Genomic DNA, 21575 nt, shown 5'->3' on the forward strand with positions numbered 1-21575 from the left:
ATGCAGCATCCTACAAAAGGAAAGCTACTGGAGATGAGATGTGACTCTTCCCACCAGGAACCTAGAATGGAACAGGAATATCAAAAAAAAGGTACAGTTTTATTTGGAGTTTCAACAAACTACAGCACTTTTTCTCAATACAAAAGATCATGTTAAGGCATTTCAGATGAGAGGAAAGCCAATTCAGCAAACTGGACTTTGTCAGTATACCTTGGATTTCTAAAGAATTGCTAGACCAAACGTTAAAACTGTCAGTGATGATCAGTTTTCAAACATCTGGGTGGTCATAGAGGACAGGAAAACAATGACATGGAACTCAACTTAATTTCATTTTTACCTGCTGGAGTCACGGCAATATTGAAGCTTTCAGTCAAATGCTGCCTATATAGTTAGCATGCTAGGTTGTGGGCCTTTCAGAAGCCCATTAGAATAGTGTTGACAATTTTTTTCTGTTGTTGTTATGATAAAAAGGGGGAAAAATAAGAACCATATTGTTTGACAAGATTTGGCCAGACAACCCATTAATTAGAGATTGTACTGGGGAGTAACACACTCCTTTTTTATTTTTTTTATTTTTTATTTTTTATTTTTTATTTTTTATTTTTTTTTTGAGGCGGAGTCTCGCTCTGTCGCCCGGACTGGAGTGCAGTGGCCAGATCTCAGCTCACTGCAAGCTCTGCCTCCCGGGTTTATGCCATTCTCCTGCCTCAGCCTCCAGAGTAGCTGGGACTACAGGCGCCCGCCACCTCGCCCGGCTAGTTTTTGTATTTTTAGTAGAGACGGGGTTTCACCGTGTTAGCCAGGATGGTCTCGATCTCCTGACCTCGTGATCCGCCCGTCTCGGCCTCCCAAAGTGCTGGGATTACAGGCTTGAGCCACCGCGCCCGGCCTACACTCCTTTTTTAATGCAAATGTCACTGGTGATGTGTCGGTTTTCACATCTTATTGGTATTTCAATTAGATAAGATTTTAATATAATAGTAAGAACAGATAGAACTAGTTAAAAGGGAATGTTGACTGGGAAAGTTGAAATCTTCAGGTAAAGCAGAACTGGGTTGAAGTCATCTGTGGGTTGTGAGGAGTTACAATATTATAGGATTCAGAAATTGTAAAGAAAGAACATTATGGATGAAGAAAGTTTCCAAAAAAAAAAAAAAGAGAGAGAGAGAAAGAGAGAGAAAGAATGAAAAAAAAAAAAAAAATAGAAGAAGCTGAAAAGAGCCAAAGATAAATTTGCCAACTTTCAAATTCCACGTGACTGTAATGCCAGTAAACAGAAAATTTCCTTGCAAAACTATCTTGCTACTTAGGGCAAGCAAATTTCTGATGACTTTTCTGTATTTTTATGTGTAATAAAGTGATTCGAGATTAAACTATAGCCTATGCAGTCTCTGACCACTTCTTCATCCACACCGGCCTTACCCAGGGAGCAGGGCTCATCCCATTGCTGCAGGAAATTTGGCTGGCTTAATGCAGTGATTAACAATCAGGATTCTCAAGCGTGGTCCAGGGATTCATACAGACAATTATGAGGTGTTCCTAGTTGTGAGTTGTCGTTGGTTCTACATTTAATAAATTAAACATAGTTAATAAATAAATTTATTATGATTGTAAAAGATTCAAATAATACAAACATATGTATGTATGGAATATGCATATGTAATCTCCCACCCTAATCTTACTCCCTTTTCTTAACATAAGCATATGCTCACTGCTTCATGTTTTTCTTTTTGATACTTGAGATTTATGTCTACTGCCCCCAAGCCAATAATAAAGAAAAATTCTCGTGTTGTCTTCTAATGCTTTTATAGTTTTATTTGTAAAAGTAGTTTTTGTTTCCTACGTAATATAAAACATTTATATATGGCATGAAGTGAATTTTTTTTTTTTTTTTTAAACAATAGATCGCTCATTGCCCCAACATGATTTATAGAATGGCTATTTCCTCTACTGGGGAGGAATGCTTCTTTGCTCATATAAATCATAACCATATTTGGGCCTGTCATTGGACTCCATTCCATTGATCTTATTATCTATTTGTGTGTCATTATCACGCTCATAATTTCTACAATTTTATCTATATTTTGTCCTCTGTAGGGAAAGTTCTTTTCTGTGTTCCTTTGGGGAAAAAACAGTCAGCTAGTCTCGCACCTATTTTTCAGATAAACTCAAGAACAACCTTCTCAGGTCTCAGTATTTTAAATCTTCATGGAATTTTTGTGAATTTTTAAGATTAATCTTGGAAAAACTAACATATGTGTGATTACTTATTCCCATGTAGTAATGTGTTTTTTCCTAATGTATTCAAATCTACTTTCATGCTAAGTACTGTGGTTCTTGTTATATGTCTATCTACTTTTTGTAAAATCCTCTTTAAGTTATTTTGAAATTGTATAGCTATTGTAATGAAAATCCTTTTATTGAATTTTTTCATGTAAGCATCATGATCAAGGAATTATCTTACTAATAATTTACTAGTTTTCTATAACATATGTTGTAAAACAAGAAGAAAACAAAAACAAAGATCAAACTTAATAGAATAAAAAGCAACCATCACCTGCTCTCATTGGGTACTCAGTTATCCTAGTGCTCGTTACCACAAGTTTCAATAATATGCTTTTGGCTCTGGTTTTGGTTTATCAGTTTTGGATACTATCCATTATCTCCTGCTTTAAGAATGATATAATCCTGCCATCTATTTCATGTTGGTATCTAAGAAACTCTGTTCGTCCATCAGTGAGTGCCAACTGATTGCAGACCTTACCTCTGGTGATTGTGGATGGCCTTGCTGATCTTGTTGGGATATTCTGAGGACTCATCTTCAGGCCGTGGCAGCATCATTTCTTACTGGGATCACTGGCTATCTATAGCACTGCTCTATTTTCTGTGCTCATGGTCACCACTTCAATACAGGAAAAAATTCTACTGCTTCTGCGAGGACTCACACAGATGCTAACCCTTTTCTAGTGCCCCTGAAAAACCCTCCTGTTCTTTATACTGGTTGATTTTCAATTCTGATCACTCCCCAAAGCAGCTTGCCAGTCGTCTCCTGTGTGCGTTTTGGGCGATGATGGCCTCTAGTCCTGTGTCTCTGTCATTCCAAATCTATTTAACTTCTATACTTCAGGAACCTCTTAAGGCTTCCAGTTTGCTAGGAAGATTCCCTTTTCAACAGTTCGTTTCCTTTTAAAAATATAGATAACATTTCTCATTTCGAGGCATCCGAGGAGGAGGGGAGCACAGATACATGTACACCCAGATAGCTCTCTTAATCCAATTTTAAAGTGACTAAGGTTATTTTAATATGTATTTTCTTTAACACAGAACAACATGAGAGCCTTTCTGGAAGCTACTAAATAGGGTAAGATGGAGGAGAGTTCTGGTGATTGTAACCATGACTCAGCTGAACACCTTTTTTTTCCATCTCCAGTCACACAGGTTTAAATGATCTTGCTTTATAGTCACCAATTGTTTAATTTAAACTTATAACTGACTATTACTGAAAGACAGGAAGCACAAGGAACATTGACCTTGGAATATGAATGTTAAGGGCAAACATAGAAGCAATAACAATTCTACAAATTTGCCTCAGTGATCTTTGCCTTATCTATAGGTTGTATTCCTTTAGTAAAAAATCTTTTGCATAATGATAAGATGGTTTTACAACTTCCAAAAAATAACCACTTTTTAAGGCAAAATACACTATTATATCCAATCTGGTTTTCATTTATTGGCAATAAAGAGTAGCTACATCAAAGTGGGATGGGGTAAAGAAATTTTTGCATTCTCTCACACGTGATATTTTAGAAAATATAAGACATCAATATAAGCCTCCAAAATTAAAAAACATCAGAATTTATATTAAGTTACAAAAGGAGTTTAGCATAACTTTGATTGCTAAAACATGTTAACATTTAAGCTACATTTTAATATAAACTGTCACTGAACCAACATACTTGGTCATTAAAAGTTTGTCTGAAATTTACCTTTTATGAAATAATTTCAAAATAATTAAATTATGTGCCTTTATAGGATCAATGTGGAAAGTTGCAATTTTCTTTTATATAATATGAATGTTACTGAAAAGGAAATTGAAGTAAAATTCAATTTTTACTTCAAATAATATTTTTTAGTTTAAAAATTAAAATAATTTTTAGTTTTATACCTGAAGTAAAAGATTTTTATGAAACAATGTTTTATTCAGTATTCTGCAAAAATGATGAAAAGACCAAAAAGTGCCGAGTATTCAGAGCATTGCATGTTACTGTGAATGTGAGTCTTTAGTCAAAAGATGTTGCAAAATGATTGTTTAAAATAACTCTAAGAAACACTTACAGCACTGGACGAGAGTAATTAAGCTGTATTAGACACTGTCATTTGGAGAGAGCCTCTTTGAAATACTTTTGCTTAGTTTTCTAACATTTACATAAATGTCACTAGTAAGTACCTTTGAAGATCAGATAAGTTCCTAAATATTTAGCTATGATCAATTTCAGTAATTAACAGTGATTGAACATTAACCTGGAGAAAATATAAAATTGTATGTTCATTTATTATTTTTATGAAAATGATATCTATAGAATTTGGAAATATAAAAATAAATGGTGGTGTCTGACCACCAGCTTTATGATTCTGAATGAGTTTGTTAATTTAGTAAAAATAAATCTAATATCGTTATGTAGTAATGGTTAGGATAAGTGTCTCCTTTTTTGACTACTGCATCCTAGTAAAAATCAAGTAGATATAGCTGTGTTGGTGCAAATTCCACAATGATAGTATGGAAGAGAGAAATAATGTCCTGACTAACATACAAATCATATAGAAAATAGAATTACAGGTGAGGCAGCTTCTTTCAAAATGGGTCTATTGTGAGAGCGGTTAGAGTTTAATAGTTGGTCTTACGGAGAGGAGTTGCAAATATTTTTCCCAGCCCCACAGTACAGATGGCAATCACATGTGCTAAACATTTTACTAAGCCTAACCAGGGTGTTTTGTCCCAAGCACGTTAGCTATCTTTCTATTTTATGAATTTCAAGGAAACATATCAAAATTTAAATGAATGAGAGTCATACATTTTATTACAGAGAGAATCTTAACCAATTCCTATACATAAGACAAAAAATTCTTAAAAGATATGTTCTTACTGTAACTATTAATAGTTAGAACAATGATGTATAATAAACCTCCCACACTGCTCTCATACACCAGTGTGTTGAGATGTCATAATTAAGAACCATCACCTTAGGATACCACAAAAGTATGCGGTAAAGATTTTTAATATGTTTAATACATTAGTTTGCTGGGTCTGTTGTAACAAAGTATCACAAATGGGGTGACTTAAACAACAGAAATTAATTGTCTCACAGTTCTGGAGATGAGAAGTCCAAAATCAAGTTGCTGGTGGGACTGGTTACTTTCGAGATTTCTGAGGGAAGAATCTGGTCCAGAACTCTCTCTTTGACTTACAGACAGCCATCTTCTCTTTGCCTGTGTTTCTTCAATGTTCCTCTGTATGTCTGTCTCTGTGTTCAAACGTCCCCTTTTTATAAATACAGTAGTCATGTTGGATTACAGTCTGTTCTAAAGACCTCATTTTAAATTGATTACCTCTGTAAAGACCATATCTGCAAATAAGGCTACATTCTGAGGTACTGAGGTTTAGGATTCCAACATATCTATTTTTTCATTTTTGCCAGAGACAGAGTCTTGCTGGATGCCCAGGCTGGAGCACAGTGGCTATTCACAGACCCCATCACAGCACACTGCAGCCTTGAACTTCTGGGCTCAGCCTCCTGAGTAGCCGAAACTACAGCACATGTCTAGCCCAACATATCTAATTTTTGAAGGGCAGGAGACAATTCAACTCATCCCACTTGATTTGAAACTAAAAAATGCTTGGAATATTAAAATTAATCTCTGAGAAGATGAGTACACAGCTGCTTAAGTCCAGACTACCAGCAAAGGCCAAGTGAGTAAGGGAATGCAAACATTTCCATGATGAACAATTCTCATAGTGAGAAATTAAAATATGAAAGACCAAGAAATAAACATGGGAATTGGGAGCAAGAAAACTGGTTTGTGGACAGATGTTGAGGTAAAGCGTTACATGATTTAGGTGATAAATGTAAGGAAATCTTTAAATTATTGATGGTCTTCTTGCTTCAGGCCAGGACCTGTGAGTATTCCTGAGGGAATATAAGGATGTTCCTCCTCCAGGTGCCCTAAGAGCTGAAAATTCTAGATGTATCCCTATTCACTTATTTCTATCTGCATTTCAAAATTATTGATAATAAAAAATAGTTGGTTTTTCATTTACACATTTTTCTCATGTATTTTCTCTTTACCCAATAAAAATTAGATGAAGAGAAAATATTTTGATGAAGAATGATATGAAATATTTCCAAGAAGAAGCAGGTACATTGAGAAGGTTATAATTTCTAAATATAAACATCCTTTTTAGAAATGATTCTAACACTGTTTTCGAAGATTGCAGAGCACACACACACACACACATTCACACAGTTTTGTTAAATGAGGCTATAGAGGCTGTAGCCTAGGGCTTGGCTTGATGTCCAGGACCAGCTGCACAATCTGTGGTGCCCAGTCCAAGTGAAAATGCAGAGCACCTGGTTCATGAATTATTAAGAATGGGAAGACTGAGACAACAGAACATCAAAGCAAGTGTGGGCCCTCCCAAGCATGGGGTCCTGGGTGGCTTATGAGTCGTGAGACCATGAAGTTGACCCTGAGAGGTATACAGCTCTTCTGTAAGCTCTTACATCTCAGAGAACAATATTCACTCTGCCAGACTTTTCTCATTAAATAAGAAGAGGAATATCTTAAAATATAAGAGTTAGACTAACAAATCATTTGAAGACTTAATAAAATTTGAAGCCTAAAGGAAAGGCAAGATGTTACCTCATTTTGCATGCATATAAAAATTTTTACTCTCTTATTATTTGCTTATTGTTGACTCTTTCCTCTTCTGCTTTGTGTCCTCATCTCCCCCTTCCCCACGTCTAATCACAATACGGAGTGGAAGCGTGACCTCATGTGCTTGTGTACTTAGGAAAGCATTGGTTATGTTTTCTGTTTTATTTTTAAAGGAGTTAAATCAAGAAAAATAATAAACTTTGTATAGCACTTTACAGAAATGGATTTGCATGCATTACTCATCTTTGCTTTAGTCACCATCAAGAATTTAGATGAAAACGATGTTTAGTGAATAACAATTGTGCCTTTAGAAATGGGACCTTCTCCTGGGTTAGAGGTAGAAGGCCAGATGGTCTGGGGGAGTTTTTGTTTAACTCTCTACTTCTCATTAAAGACATGATGTTGTGTCAAATTAAGGCACGATGATTTGACCTCATGAATTCCTGAGAACGTGTTCATTTGGGGAGAAACCTCTTGGGTCTCAGTCAGCCCTTGAGTCACCATGCATCTGTTTGCCCTGGGATCTCCCCTAAGTTGCTGCTCTTATTGGCAGCTGTTCCTTGGGCTTTGGAAAGAACTCTGTCCTTTCTGTGATGGTGCATCACTTTCCCAGGACTTGTGCCTATTCAGCAGACCCAGGGAAGTCCCTGGAAGAAGAGATGAAGAGCCAGGCTCACAAGTCTTCCTCAGCCCCCACCAAGGGTCATGGGGAAAAAAAAGGACTGATGTGCTTTATGGCCAGTAAATTTTAATAAGACCATTTAATAGGAGATATTTCTGTTTGTATAATATAAGATTAGTAGCATTTATGACTTCAGAAAAGCAGGCTAATCTAGTTTCTTATATTTCATGTCGAATGATATGAAAGATAATTTCTCTCAAATGTTTACTCTGTAGGATTGCATTTCTAGAAAGATTGTGTCTTGGGGAGGAAAACAGAGGAGACTGCTCCCCTTATAAAAAGGATGTTTGGATCCCTTTACTTTCTCCCTCAAACCACTGATAATTGACAAGTGACTGACAGGCATTATTTTGAAGAGCAGGAATGTGTGACTTCTTTGACCTGTTGCTTGCTGTAGGTGGCATCATTTTCTAGCAATGTTCTCTGGGCTTTATTTAATTTTGCCATTGAACAAATAAAATTAATATTATTTGTTCTACATGGATCAAATTATAGATCAAATTATAAATAACAAACCCTAATCTCTATTATAAGATCATTGTATTTTGATGCATATACCTAAATATTGTCAACAACATATAATACCCATCTCAATGCAAAGAGAAATATTAAAATATTTTCTATTCTATGCTGACTTTGGCCCAGAACTTCTAGCACTTATTCCTCCACCAGGCTGCCTTTAACAGCTGAAGATTCTAGAAGCATCACTGATCACACATTTGTAACAGCCATTCCTGTTATCTTCAGAATGTGAAACAGACTTACACCTGGCAAGACTCAAAGTCCTGACTAAACAACTTCCACCTCCCAAATTCACTCTAGAGCACAATATTTTATCATAAAAACAAATCAACTTTTAGGCCAGGCGCAGTGTCTCACGCCTGTAATTCCAGCCCTTTGAGAGGCTGAGGGGGGCCAATGACTTGAGCCCAGGAGTTCATGATCAGCCCCGGCAACATGGCAAAACCTTGTCTCTACAACAAAACAAAACAAAAACAAAAATTAGCCCGGCATGGTGGCACGCACCTGTAGTCCTAGCTGCTCCAGAGGTTGAGGTAGGAGAATTACTAGAAGGCTGGAGGTCAAGGCTGCAGCAAGCCAGGACCACACCACCGCACTTCAGCCTGGGAAACAGAGTGAGACCCTGTCAAAAAAAAAATTCTACTTTTAAGATGATTTTTCCTAAGCTGCAAAACAATGTGGCTATGTTGCACAAATAGCAAAGGCTATTGTAAAAATAATCATTAATCCACAAGTCTAAAGTTATATAGAAATTAAACCCTAACATATTCTGGACATTGACTTAAAAGTATCTTCACAGAGATGGTTTAAATTTTACAAATTGCAAATGTAATATTGGCTTAGCTCCCAGGATTTAGATTTGTCACTCATGTCTGCAGAACACATGCTCTGAGAAATAAAAGAAGGTTGGGTAACTTGAGTTCAGTTAAATTAAACTTCCTTTGAAATTTTCAAAAAGGGCAATTATCTGAAGTAACGATGTTGAAATATTTGCACCCTAGTGCTTTATGACAATTCCTACAGTATGGTTCTTTACAATGCTATTTAAAAGTTCTTTATTGTTAACACTGAGTCATGCAACTCTTTACATTTCCTCTAATTCAATCTGTCATATTTAGACATGTGGCAATGTTTAAGATTTCAACTCCCTGGTAACAAGGTTATGAGCATTATTGCAAAAAATAAAATCCACAAAAGCTTGAGAAAAGACACATACATGATGTATTCAGGCGATATAAAAAAGCAATTACCCTTTGAAAACTGGTGAGTGATTGAAAACATACTTGTGATGATACGAGATGCTAAGTAAAACACGGCTCATGCTTGGAGTTTTCTGAATCTTTGGAAGCAGATCAGGATTGTTGGAATATAAGGCAGCTGTCATCTGTCTGCCTGCCTTGGTCAGTGGCTTCTCTTAAGATCTCACAGTAAAGCAAGAATGACTTATTTTCAGCCTCTCATTTCATGGATTCTTCCTTTACCAAAACAGAACCAGAAAACCGGAGAGTGATATATCTGTCGAGAATAGCTAACAGGTCACCTATGTGCTTTTTAGGATGATCACTAGCTGCTAGCTATGTCAACTTAAAATAAATGGTTAACGTGCATATGGGCATATGCAGTAAAAGTAGAAGGAACAACATAAACAGAATAGTCTTTGGTGGGTAAATTGCCTTGCTGGCTATTTTTAAAAATGGAAAAAAATGGTACTCTTTGTCAGATTTTTACACACGTTTTGAAGTTTAACACCATCGGAGGATGAGAGATCCCCTTTGTTGGTGGAACACCCATTGGATTTAGCTCCTTGAGAACTTCAGAATTCGAAGCCTGGTTTGCCACCAACACGGCCTGACAGTATCAGAGGCAGTCACAATATGTGGCACAGATAGTGGCTGCTTTTTCAAAATGTGACTCGGTGAGCCTTGCTTTCAGTTGAAATATTCTCAACCCACTGATATGTGCTTTGAGTTTTTTGTAATCAAAATTATTTTTAAAAGCCTCTTTGTCTCTATTTTGGGGCATTGATGAGATATCCACCCCAAATGAATTTGATTGGAGTCATAGGTATATCATCACATGACTACAGATAAGTAATTAGACTAATTAGGAACTTTTGGCAGGGTGCTGTGGCTCATGCCTGCAATCCTAGCACTTTGGGAGACTGAGTTGGGTGGATCACAAGGTCAGGAGTTCAAGACCAGCCTGATCAGCATGGTGAAACCCTGTCTCTACTAAAAATACAAAATCAGCCAGGCGTGTTGGTGTGTGCCTGTAATCCCAGCTATTCAGGAGGCTGAGGCAGGAGAATCGCTTGAACCCAGGAGGCAGAGGTTGCAGTGAGCCAAGATTGCACCACTGCACTCCAGCCTGGGTGACAAAGAAAAAAAGAAAAGAAAAAGAAAAATGTTCTCCAAGATTCAGGGCCAAAATAGAAATTTGGTTTAACATTCAATGACTTAAACAATTGCATCACACTCTACTTAGGGAAGGACAGTAAACAGCTACCTAGTTTATTGAGTGTTTGGTCAACACTGGGTTTACATATATCATTGCGCTTAATTCTTCCAACATCCCTGATGGGAAATTATTATCATACCTATTTTATAGATGAGAAATGGAGGATCTGAATGATTATGTAACTCTCCTATGTTAATTTTTATAAGTGAATCAAAATTTTGATTCATGGCTGGCTGATGTCAAAGAACAGGGGTCACCAAAAACAGTGTCTGTCTGTATCAGAATCCTCTAAACAAGAAGATTTCTGGGTTACTTCCATTCTAATTCAGTTGATCTTGGGTTAGAGAGAGGATGAAAGAGTAAGGAATTTGTATCTCCTCAAAGCTCAACAAGATACTCTACTACTTATTTAGGCTTGGAGGCTTGGAAACCACTGGCCCATATGTGGAAAAGAGAAGCTATGTGTATTGCAGCACACTATTTAGGTGAATAGTACCCTGTCAAGCCAGCAAGAGGACTACCCTTCCAATAGATATGACCATTGTGAAGATGTAAAATTATGAAACCCTGAGACGATTTAACATGCTTACTTTATAATGAATTTCTTTTCTTCTGGTTCTAGTTCACCATGCCTATGAAAACATATCTGCCCAGGTAGCTCATCTACTGGGAAAGAATATATTGACCTGCTAATTTAGACACTTCAGCCCTTTCGTTGAGGATTAACACAGTGCTCTCTGTGAGTGGGGGTTATTGTGAATCCCCAGCTTCCAGACAATGTGTCTGGACTTCAAGTTTGAAGGCTGGACCCTGGATCTTAAGGCATCCAAACAAGCAAATGTCATCCTGAATGAGTGTTTAGCAGCAGCCTTCTCTGGTGATGTACACACCCTGCTCTCAGAAGGCATAGCAAGGCTTCCCGTCCTCCCTGCAGCTACTTGGTGTTAGACTTTGGTGGGGAAAAGGATCATTCAATGAAAATGAAATAAATTTTTTACAGATTAGTAGATGATCAATAAACTGGGTAGTCTTCCCTCAAATATAGTAAATTACAATTTATTAACTTTCTGCTTACTAAAATCCAATTTCATTTTAGCCTGAGATATTCCCAGAGGATTCTGACAGAGGTCTTGAATGCAGAGACATAGGTTTAGAGACAAGTTCTAAGTTGTTTGTGATGGTCGGTCAATCATACAAAGTATATGTGCTTTGCTAGTTAAACTCTGAGATGATATTATTTTCTATACTGGGCAGGGATTTTCTTGCCCAAGGCCTCCTCCACTTAAAAAAAAGGGTGGGTTATATTAATGATTTGAGAATATTTGCCCTAACACTAAGACAAAAAGTTTTACCAAAGTTAAGTTTGTAGGAATTTTTACAATATTAAATTTTAGTAGAACAACAGACTAGGAAGACAATATTAGAAACTGTACTTTATAATAGTATTTATTAGGGTGATAATGTGAACTGCGTTATCGCTTATCTTCCGTAAAATCACATAGGTATGCTTTGGTGTTGGTGATAATAAGATAGTCTCAAAACCAGGTTAAACATTCTCAAGTATAGAAATCCATGAAATCCTTACAGCAAGGCAAATGTTTGAAGAGTAAAATAGAAACCATTCGCATATTATTTTCAACGGATGGCTTCTACTGCAGGGAGTTGGGATGAGCAGGAGATTCACAGGAAGCTATTTCCCTTCCTGAAACACCTGCTCAGGAATTTACCTGGGACCAGGACATGAAGCAAGGCCAGGCGTTGGGCCAAGCGCCCTCTTGCCTGTGATTCTTCCTTGCGTTCTTCCTTTTTAGCAACACCTTTGATTTTGGAGCTGGTGAGGATGAAGGAGCAGGGCTGCAGGACTGAGAAGCTGAACCTTAACAACTTTCATCAGTAGCTGGACTGAATGCCAATCACCAAATCACCTCTCCGATGTTCCTATTTGAATGAAGACTTTTTTGGATGGGAAGTATTTTTACTCTGAGCCTACCTTTTGCCTATTTTTTAAAAGTAAATCTATGTAGTTTGTAGACTTTTGAAGTCTATATACAGGCAAAGCATGGTGGCTCAGGCCTGTAATCCCAGCACTTTGGGAAGCCGAAGCAGGCAGATCATTTGAGGTCAGGAGTTTGAGACCAACACGGCCAACATGGTGAGACCCCATGTCTACTAAAAATAAAAAATTAGCAGAGCATGCTGGTGCATGCCTGTAATCCCAGCTACTCGGGAGGCTGGGGCAGGAGAATCACTTGAACACCTGGAGGTGAGGTTGCAGTGAGTGGGGATCACGCCACTGAACTCTGCCCTGGGTGACAGAGCAAGACTCTGTCTCGAATAGGGGAGGGAAGAGGAGGGGAGGGGAGGGGAGGGGAGGGAAGGGAAGGGGAGGGAAGGGAAGGGAAATGTTGGAAGAGTAAAATAGAAACCAATTACATATTATTTTAAATTGATTTGCCTTTATTTAACAATAAAATGTCGTATCTAGACTCACATTGTATGGTTCATGTCCCTCAGCACTATAGGGTCTGCATATTATTAGACTAAGCTTTTTAAATTTAATTTGCTGATGAACTGTATTCTTTTAACATCCCAAAATCCAGGAAGCACAGTATTTTTAAAAATGGTTGGTAAGAAAAAAACAAACAACCCCATCAAAAAGTGGGGAAAGGATATGAACAGACATTTCTCAAAAGAAGACATTCATACAGCCAACAGACACATGAAAAAATGCTCATCATCACTCGCCATCAGAGAAATGCAAATCAAAACCACAATGAGATACCATCTCACACCAGTTAGAATGGCAATCATTAAAAAATCAGGAAACAACAAGTGTTGGAGAGGATGTGGAGAAATAGGAACACTTTTACACTGTTGGTGGGATTGTAAACTAGTTCAACCATTATGGAAAACAGTATGGCAATTCCTCAAGGATCTAGAACTAGATGTACCATATGACCCAGCCATCCCACTACTGGGTATATACCCAAAGGATTATAAAGTATGCTACTACAAAGACACATGCACACGTATGTTTATTGCGGCACTATTCACAATAGCAAAGACTTGGAATCAACCCAAATGTCCATCAGTGACAGACTGGAATAAGAAAATGTGGCACATATACACCATGGAATACTATGCAGCCATAAAAAAGGATGAGTTTGCGTCCTTTGTAGGGACATGGACGCAGCTGGAAACCATCATTCTTAGCAAACTATCACAAGAAGAGAAAACCAAACACTGCATGTTCTCACTCATAGGTGGGAACTGAACAATGAGATCACTTGGACTCGGGAAGGGGAACATCACACACTGGGGCCTATCATGGGGAAGAGGGAGGGGGGAGGGATTGCACTGGGGAGTTATACATGATATAAATGATGAATTGATGGGTGCTGACGAGTTGATGGGTGCAGCACACCAACATGGCACAGATATACATATGTAACAAACCTGCATGTTATGCACATGTACCCTAGAACTTAAAGTATAATAAAGAAAAAAAAAAAAAAATGGTTGGTAAACTATGACTAAGGGAGCCAAATCCCTGCTGTGGCCTATTTTTGCAAATAAAGTTTTATTAGATCATAGCTGCACCCATTTATGCAGTATTGCTTCTGGTGACTTTTTTTTTTTTCCCCCCCTCATGAAGCTTACAATTTATTTTTTATTTTTATTATTTATTTATTTATTTATTTTTATTTCAATAGCTTTTGGAGTACAGTGGTTTTTTGTTGTTATCTGGATGACTTATATAGTGATGAATTTTGAGATTCTGGTGCACCCATCACCTGAGTAGCATATATTGTACCTAATGTATAGTTTTTTATCCTTAGCCTGCCTCCTACCTTCCCCCTCTAAGTATCTAAAGTCCATTATATCACTCTGTGTGCCTCTACATACTCACAGCTTAACTCCCAGTTATAAGTGAGAATATACAACTTTTGGTTTTCTACTCCTGTGTTATTTCACTTAGAAAAATGGCCTCCAACTCGATTCAAGTTGCTGCAAAAGACATTATTTCATTTGTTTCAGTGGCTGAGTAGTATTCCATGATGTATATGTAGGTTATCATGACTTTTATGCTACAATGGCAGAGTTGTGAGGATTTGGCAGAGACCATATGACCCACAAAGCTAGTTTCTACTTGGCCCTTTTCAGAAAACATTTGGTGACTCCTAATATAAAGCAATGCTCCAGAAACTGAAGTACAAAAATATTTCTTTTCCATTAAATTTTCCACATTCTTTCTTATCCCCTTTAACATAAGCTGAAAATAGTACAGCAAGAAATTATTGAGGGCTCTGAAACCCAAGGGGTTCAAAAAAACAAAACAGCCAAACAGCATTTTATTATTTATTTATTTTTATTTGTATTTTTTGAGACGGAGTCTCGCTCTGTTGCCCAGGCTGGAGTGCAGTGGCACGATCTTGGCTCACTGCAAGCTCTGCCTCCTGGATTCAAGTGATTCTCCTGCCTCAGCCTCCCGGATAGCTGGGACTACAGGTGCCTGCCACCATGCCCGGCTTTTCTTTTTGTTTGTTTTTTGTAGTTTTAGTAGAAATGGGGTTTCACCATGTTAGCCAGGATGGTCTCAATCTCCTGACCTCATGATCTGCTGGCCTTGGCCTCCCAAAGTGCTGGGATTACAGGTGTGAGTCACCATGCCTGGCCACCAACCAAATGCCATATTAATGAAAGGAATAATTTTAAGAATGTAATGACCAGCATGGTTTTACAATTTATCTATTTTATGATAATTTACAATGCTGATGGATTTAAAAGTGCTTCATACTAGCTTTAAAAAACACATTTTGAGCTCTCAGCTTTAAACATCTGGTGTCTATTATTTCTAAGAAAGCGTTAAGGAAATTCTAAAAAGAAAACATTTAGGGAATAAACAAGAAACTGGTTAGAAGTTATTCCACTGGTTTTGAAGAAATAAGGTTGTAACTCTTATTCCAACGCAGAGTAAGAATTAAAACACAGTTCCAGAAAGGAGAAATTAGGATGTACATATTTACAGAGCAATAAAATATATCTAGACTCACATTGTGTGACTGACTGACCATTTCTCTTTGTACAGGACTTCAGTGGTGGAATGAATCTTCATTTTCAGAAGAATTTTTAAAAAAGAGCAGTTTTTGTTTTGTTTTGTTTTACTTAATTAATTTGAACCCTTCTATTCCTAATTTTGACTTCAGGTGACACCACTGAAGTAACAAGGGAAAAGATTATTTTAATCATGGGCAGAGTTTCAGCCATTCAATAAAGACACAGTGAGCATCAGCAATGAAGGAAGCCCTAAACCAGGCACTTGAGTTGTAACACTAGACTGTGAAAAGCGGAAATGCACCCATCCCATCTGAACAGCATATGGCCAGGTACCTGCCGTGACATCCAGAGGGAAAGCCTGTAAACACACTTTCCCACTTAGGAACTAAGTCATCTACCACCCTGAAAGATTTTTCAGGGGATTTGTGAGTTAATGTTTACCAACTGCTTTAATATTCTGGGATTAAAAATGGAACACCAGAACGAAGAGGCTGTGCTGGAATCTGGAGGCCATTCAAAAATCCAGCCCAGCAAGTCTAATGGTTTGTTTTCAACATTTATTTAACGTTCTTCTGCTATCAAGAAACCTGAGAGCTCTCTGAGGAAGTTTATACTGAAGGAAATGGAGAAAGTGTATATTGTTTTTGAGTTGTTTTGTTAAAGCTCCTAGATGGCAAGAGTGTGTGTTTGATAATTAGGAACGTTTGCCCAGCTTGTCGAGAGGTTATGGGCTTAAATCTTTGAACCAACCAAGATTGGGTATCCTGCCGTGCCACCTTAGAAAAGCCCTTGAAATAATTTTAAATTCTGTCCTTGAAATAGCCATAAATGAACTTGGCCTCTGTTCAACGTAGGCCAGTGAAGAGAACACGCCGGGGGAAATGTTTTTGTCCACCCTGGAATGGCCAGCTGTCGCTGCGTGCCAGCAAATGGAGGACACAGAATGGCCGGATCTGTGGGAATAAGCAAACAGTTCTGTTTTCTCCACAGAAACTCATTTCCCTGGGCTTCATATTGACAATTGTGAACTATATTTACAAAGGGGTTTGTATGCAAAAGAAGCATCCACTAGTGTAGTGGCAAATATTTATCCTAGCCGGTCTGGGAGTTACCTCACCCAGCTTGCTTTTTATAGAACCAGGTGATAATACATTTCAAAGAGCTGATTTGAGAGGCAAGTGTTTACTAGCATAAAAATGTTCTTTAATTAGTATTTATCTCAGAGCCAGGGTGACATAAGTTGCTACTTATGCTGATATAAGAACAGATAGAGATATTCTTGTATGGAGGGAGAAAGGGGTAGTAGACATGCCTTTTGGATTTGGGGTATATGTTTATATTAGCTTGATTTGACCCTAAATTAGCTTGGATCCAGGCTGGTCTTTGGTTAACCTGTATTTAAAATATCTATATTTAAAATATCCTTCATGGTATCTAAAGACACGGTGCCAGCTTTGGTCTTGGACACTAAGAATATCAAGTTGTACACTGCATAGGCAATTGAATATATCATCTCAGTGCTTCATAAAAGTTACTTTTCATCCCAATGCTGATGAGTGGGAACTTTATACATCTCCCAGGAGCTGATTATCTTAATAACTGCCAAAAATAAGTCATTTTTTACACAAAAATTTCAATGGAGAAATATCATTTATATCCCTCTGAGCAGTAATAATAAACTATTTTATTAAAAATCTTGTTTCCATATAAAGTGATTTAAAATACGTGTATTGCTTATAATAGCTTGCCACATAGTGCAGACTCAATTATCTATCTATTTATTTTTTCAAGTATTTGCAAGGATGATTATTTATAGCATGATTTTTAAAAAGGAGAGTATATACTACATTTTCTATTTTTCTCATGGCCAATAATAATACTTAATGCTTGCATAGCATTTTTATGTGCTAGTCTCTGTTCTTAACACTTACCATATAATAATTTATTTCATTCTTAGGCAACCGTATGAGATCTGTATTATTAACTATGCCTTTTCTGTCTGATGGGGGCACTGAGGCACAGTGTTCAGTCATTTGTCAGGGCTCATATAACTAGTAGGTGGCACAGCTGAGACACAAACCCAGAGTGTCGGAGCACAGAGTTTGTGTATTTGGCCATTGTCCCATCCTGCCAGGCAAGAGGTCAAACGTATTCACATGCTAAGAAATGCCCCATAAATTCTGTCTTCTTCAGCACTCTGTTCAACTTGCTTCTTATTTATTGGTGCTTCAGCAGCATTTTGATAGGTGTTCATTGTGGTGAACCCACACCAAGATCCTGGATTCCATTTGAATCAATAATAGATTGCATAATACTTCTGTGATATTTAGAGTTGAGAAGGTAATCGATAGAGAGCGCAATAGAATTAACTTATTAAAATATGTCATTAACCAGGACTTACGTTTACTCCTTTCAGCAGGCCAGATCACAGATTGTTCTTACAGTATTTGGGAAGATCGCTTTCAGATGATGACTTTTAACCTCATAAGGAGATCAGAGTTAATGACTCTGCTTATGGGAAATCTTGCCAGTCTCAGTAACACTGCATGTTTATTTTCAAAACTGTGTAGTTTAATCATTGCTATGCTTCTGGTGACTTCTCATAAAAGCAAAAATACCTTTTCTACTTATTTCTAATATAGCCTATTAAGAGTACTTTTTATTTTTGATTTCTAGCAATTCATGACTCTAACCTCTAAGATGCCAATTTATGATTTTGAAGTACTTTAAGGATTTTTGTCCATCATGCTTGTCCTTTATTTCCTTCTCTACCAAATTTAGAACAGAGTATATGCCTAAAAATATCCATCCAGTCAGTTTTTATGGTATGGAAATACAACTATTGTTTAACTAAAAAACTCTCATGCTATTTGTTTATTTCTATCTATAGCCTATTTCAACAATAAACTTTACTTACAAAGCACCTCAGAGTCAAGTCTATTTAAACACAAAATGGGATTTGTGTTAGCCCTATAACACCAGTATAGCAGTGGTGTAATTTGTCGTCTCTATTATGCTGCTAGTAGATTCACATGCTCCAGGAAGAGCAATGAAATGCTATATAAGCTTTGGGCAAGACAAATTTTAGGTTTCTTAATTACCAGTAGTTGGAATCGTGATTGGAATTTTCTGAGGTTAAGGTATCTAATCTACATTGTCTCATTCACATGCTCACAAACTCAGATTTATAAGAACAATGAGTTCTTTTGTTTCCAACAACCCAACTTAATTTATATTTTAAGCCACAATCCTACTGGACTGGCAGGATTTTTAAACCAAAGTCTTCTGAAAAATATCCTTGTCTTCATTCCTTCCCTCCCATCAACCTGGGCACATCAGACAACCATTTCAGACTAGGGGTCTTCTCTGTTCCCAGGAGCTGAGGGAAAACCAGCAGCCCCTCACCTCAACCTTCTTGCTTCTCCCCATGACTGCAGGGGGAAGAATCACTTTTAAATTCAGGAGCTGTAGTGCTACTCTCATTTCTAATGACCAAGCCATTTCTACCCCTCCTCATTCCATTTTGCAGTCCTCTTTTTTTAAAAAAATAATTATTGTAACTTTTGCAAAACTTTATACATTTCCATAAAGGCCTGGGCTTTTGGAATGCAAAAGTATTTTTCCCAGCCTGAACTGCTTATGATAACAGTGAGACAAAATTTAGAAATGGAATAAAGGAAATCCAAGAAGAACAACATTAGATTATATTTCAAAATATTGCCCTTTTCTATAGGAATTATTGTAACCTAGACTATTGACATCATCCTCACCTTATGACTGAGGAAACTGAGACTCAAAGAGATTCAGTCATATACTCAAGGTAACTCAGTTAATAAGTATGGAGTTGAAAGTCAAACCAGGCAGCCTGACTTCAGAGACTATCCTCTTAACCACCACACTCCACTGCCTGTCAAAAGGGCAATATTTTGAAATATAATCCCATGTTGTTCTTGGACTTCCTTTTTCTATTCTAAATTTCATTTTATATATGAGTTTACAGATTTATAGCACTGAGAACAGGGCCTGGTACAAAGTCTGGGCTATTCCACCATTAACTGCTATTATGATTATTAGAACAAAAGTCTTGTTTTTTACTTGCTTCTTGTGGCTGAGACAAAGGGAAATCTCAACTTGGAAAGCTTGAACCATGACTTTCATTCATGTTACATTTTGTACAGTATGTGTACAAAATACTTAAAACCAGGTATGTGTATGGAATACGATTAGTTCTTAGACTCCAGGAAGAATTATGTAAGGTTTAAGAAATAAGAAGAACTCTCAGTTGAATGCTCAAAGCTTTCATGTTGACAAATATTTAATTCTTCTCACTGCGGAACAGAAAGCAGTCTTCTTATCAACTCTCATGGAAAAATGTAGCAGTATATTGGAGGGAAAGCTCTGAGAAACAAAAATGCCCTCCATAATAACATTACACTATATTGTTTAAGAAATAATGCAAAGAAAATAATAACAAAATAACATTACAGTTATATACTGAGTACATACATGAGCAGATACAATGGCACACCAGCTTGTCTGCCATGTGTTATTATAATAGCTTCCTAACTTGTCACCAGCAGCCAAAAGAGCCCTAATAAAATACAATCAACTCATGGTAATTTCCACTGACTTTTCATTTCAGTGATAGTAAGATCCAAAGCCCTTGCTGTATCCCTCAAGGCTCTAAGTGATACACATATCCCTTTATAATGTCTCTGACATGCCACTGATCAGACACTCTTCTCATAGAAACATGGCCCTGCTTCCATGGAAGGACTTGTCCCATACTGAGATCTCCCCATGGGCTGCTCCTTCCCCACATATTTACATGGCTCACTCTCTCGCTTGCTGGGTATTTACTCAACAGTCATCTTCTCAATGAGGTCTTCTGTAGTTATGTGTCCCCCTTTCCGGCAAGTCTTCCATGCTTCAGTGTTTCCCTTAGCACTTAACACAATCTAACATATTTTGTGTTTTCTGGGAACTTCTTCAAGGTCAGGGATATTTCTTGGTATTGTTCACTGCTGTCTCCCCAGCACCAGGCACATAGTAGGCACTCAGTAGATAGCTGTCCAGTGAATGGACGTGTACTGGATGTTTGGGACTATGCTGACTCCCTTACAGAGGATATCTCATTTGACCTTACTACAATTCTAAGAAGCTGGAGTCACAGGATAAATAACATGAACTGACTTATGTTTTATTAGAATCACTCTGGCTGTGGTGACAAGTTGGGAAGCTATTGCAATAATCCAGGGCAAAGAGGCTGGTGTTTTGAAGCAGGGCAGCTGCAGTAGAGTTGGTGAGAAGCAGTCAGATGTTTAGTAAATCTCTCAGTAAATGAGGACACTGAATTAGAGAAATTAAATGTCCTGTTCAAGGTTACCTAGCTATTGAATGGCAGACTCTGTGTTTAGATGAGACAAACTGAATCTTATCTACTAGTCTCTGCTGTTGCTTACACTACAAACTTCAGAAAACAGCAAGGCTTCGAGAGAGCTCCTACCCATAGCTAACCATTTAGCTTAAAAATTGGTTCTCAGAAAAATATGGTTAATATCTACATGGCCAGATTTTTTTGACCACTAAATAAGATACATGTAGCATCTGTCACATAGTCAGAGAGGGTTCCTTAATAAAATGTAGGTACCTAGCGATCAACCACTTTGTGTAGTTATAACCTAAGTTTTAATAAGTATATATTAAAATAACTTATTATATAGCAATTTTATTTCATCTTTCTTTTGCTGGAAGCATAGCTGAGAATATTAAGGAATATTCACCAGTTTCTGCCTGAGAGATATTTTAAGAGAAAGAAAAGAGGGACTGAGGAATGATAAAAAGAATCACAGGCAAATAACAGCTGCCATCTTGAGACCAGCATGAATCCCCATAAATAATTTATTTAAGTTAAGGCTCATAA

Source organism: Piliocolobus tephrosceles, chromosome 4 (genome assembly GCF_002776525.5).
Source record: "Piliocolobus tephrosceles isolate RC106 chromosome 4, ASM277652v3, whole genome shotgun sequence".
NCBI classification, from domain to species: Eukaryota; Metazoa; Chordata; class Mammalia; order Primates; family Cercopithecidae; genus Piliocolobus; species Piliocolobus tephrosceles.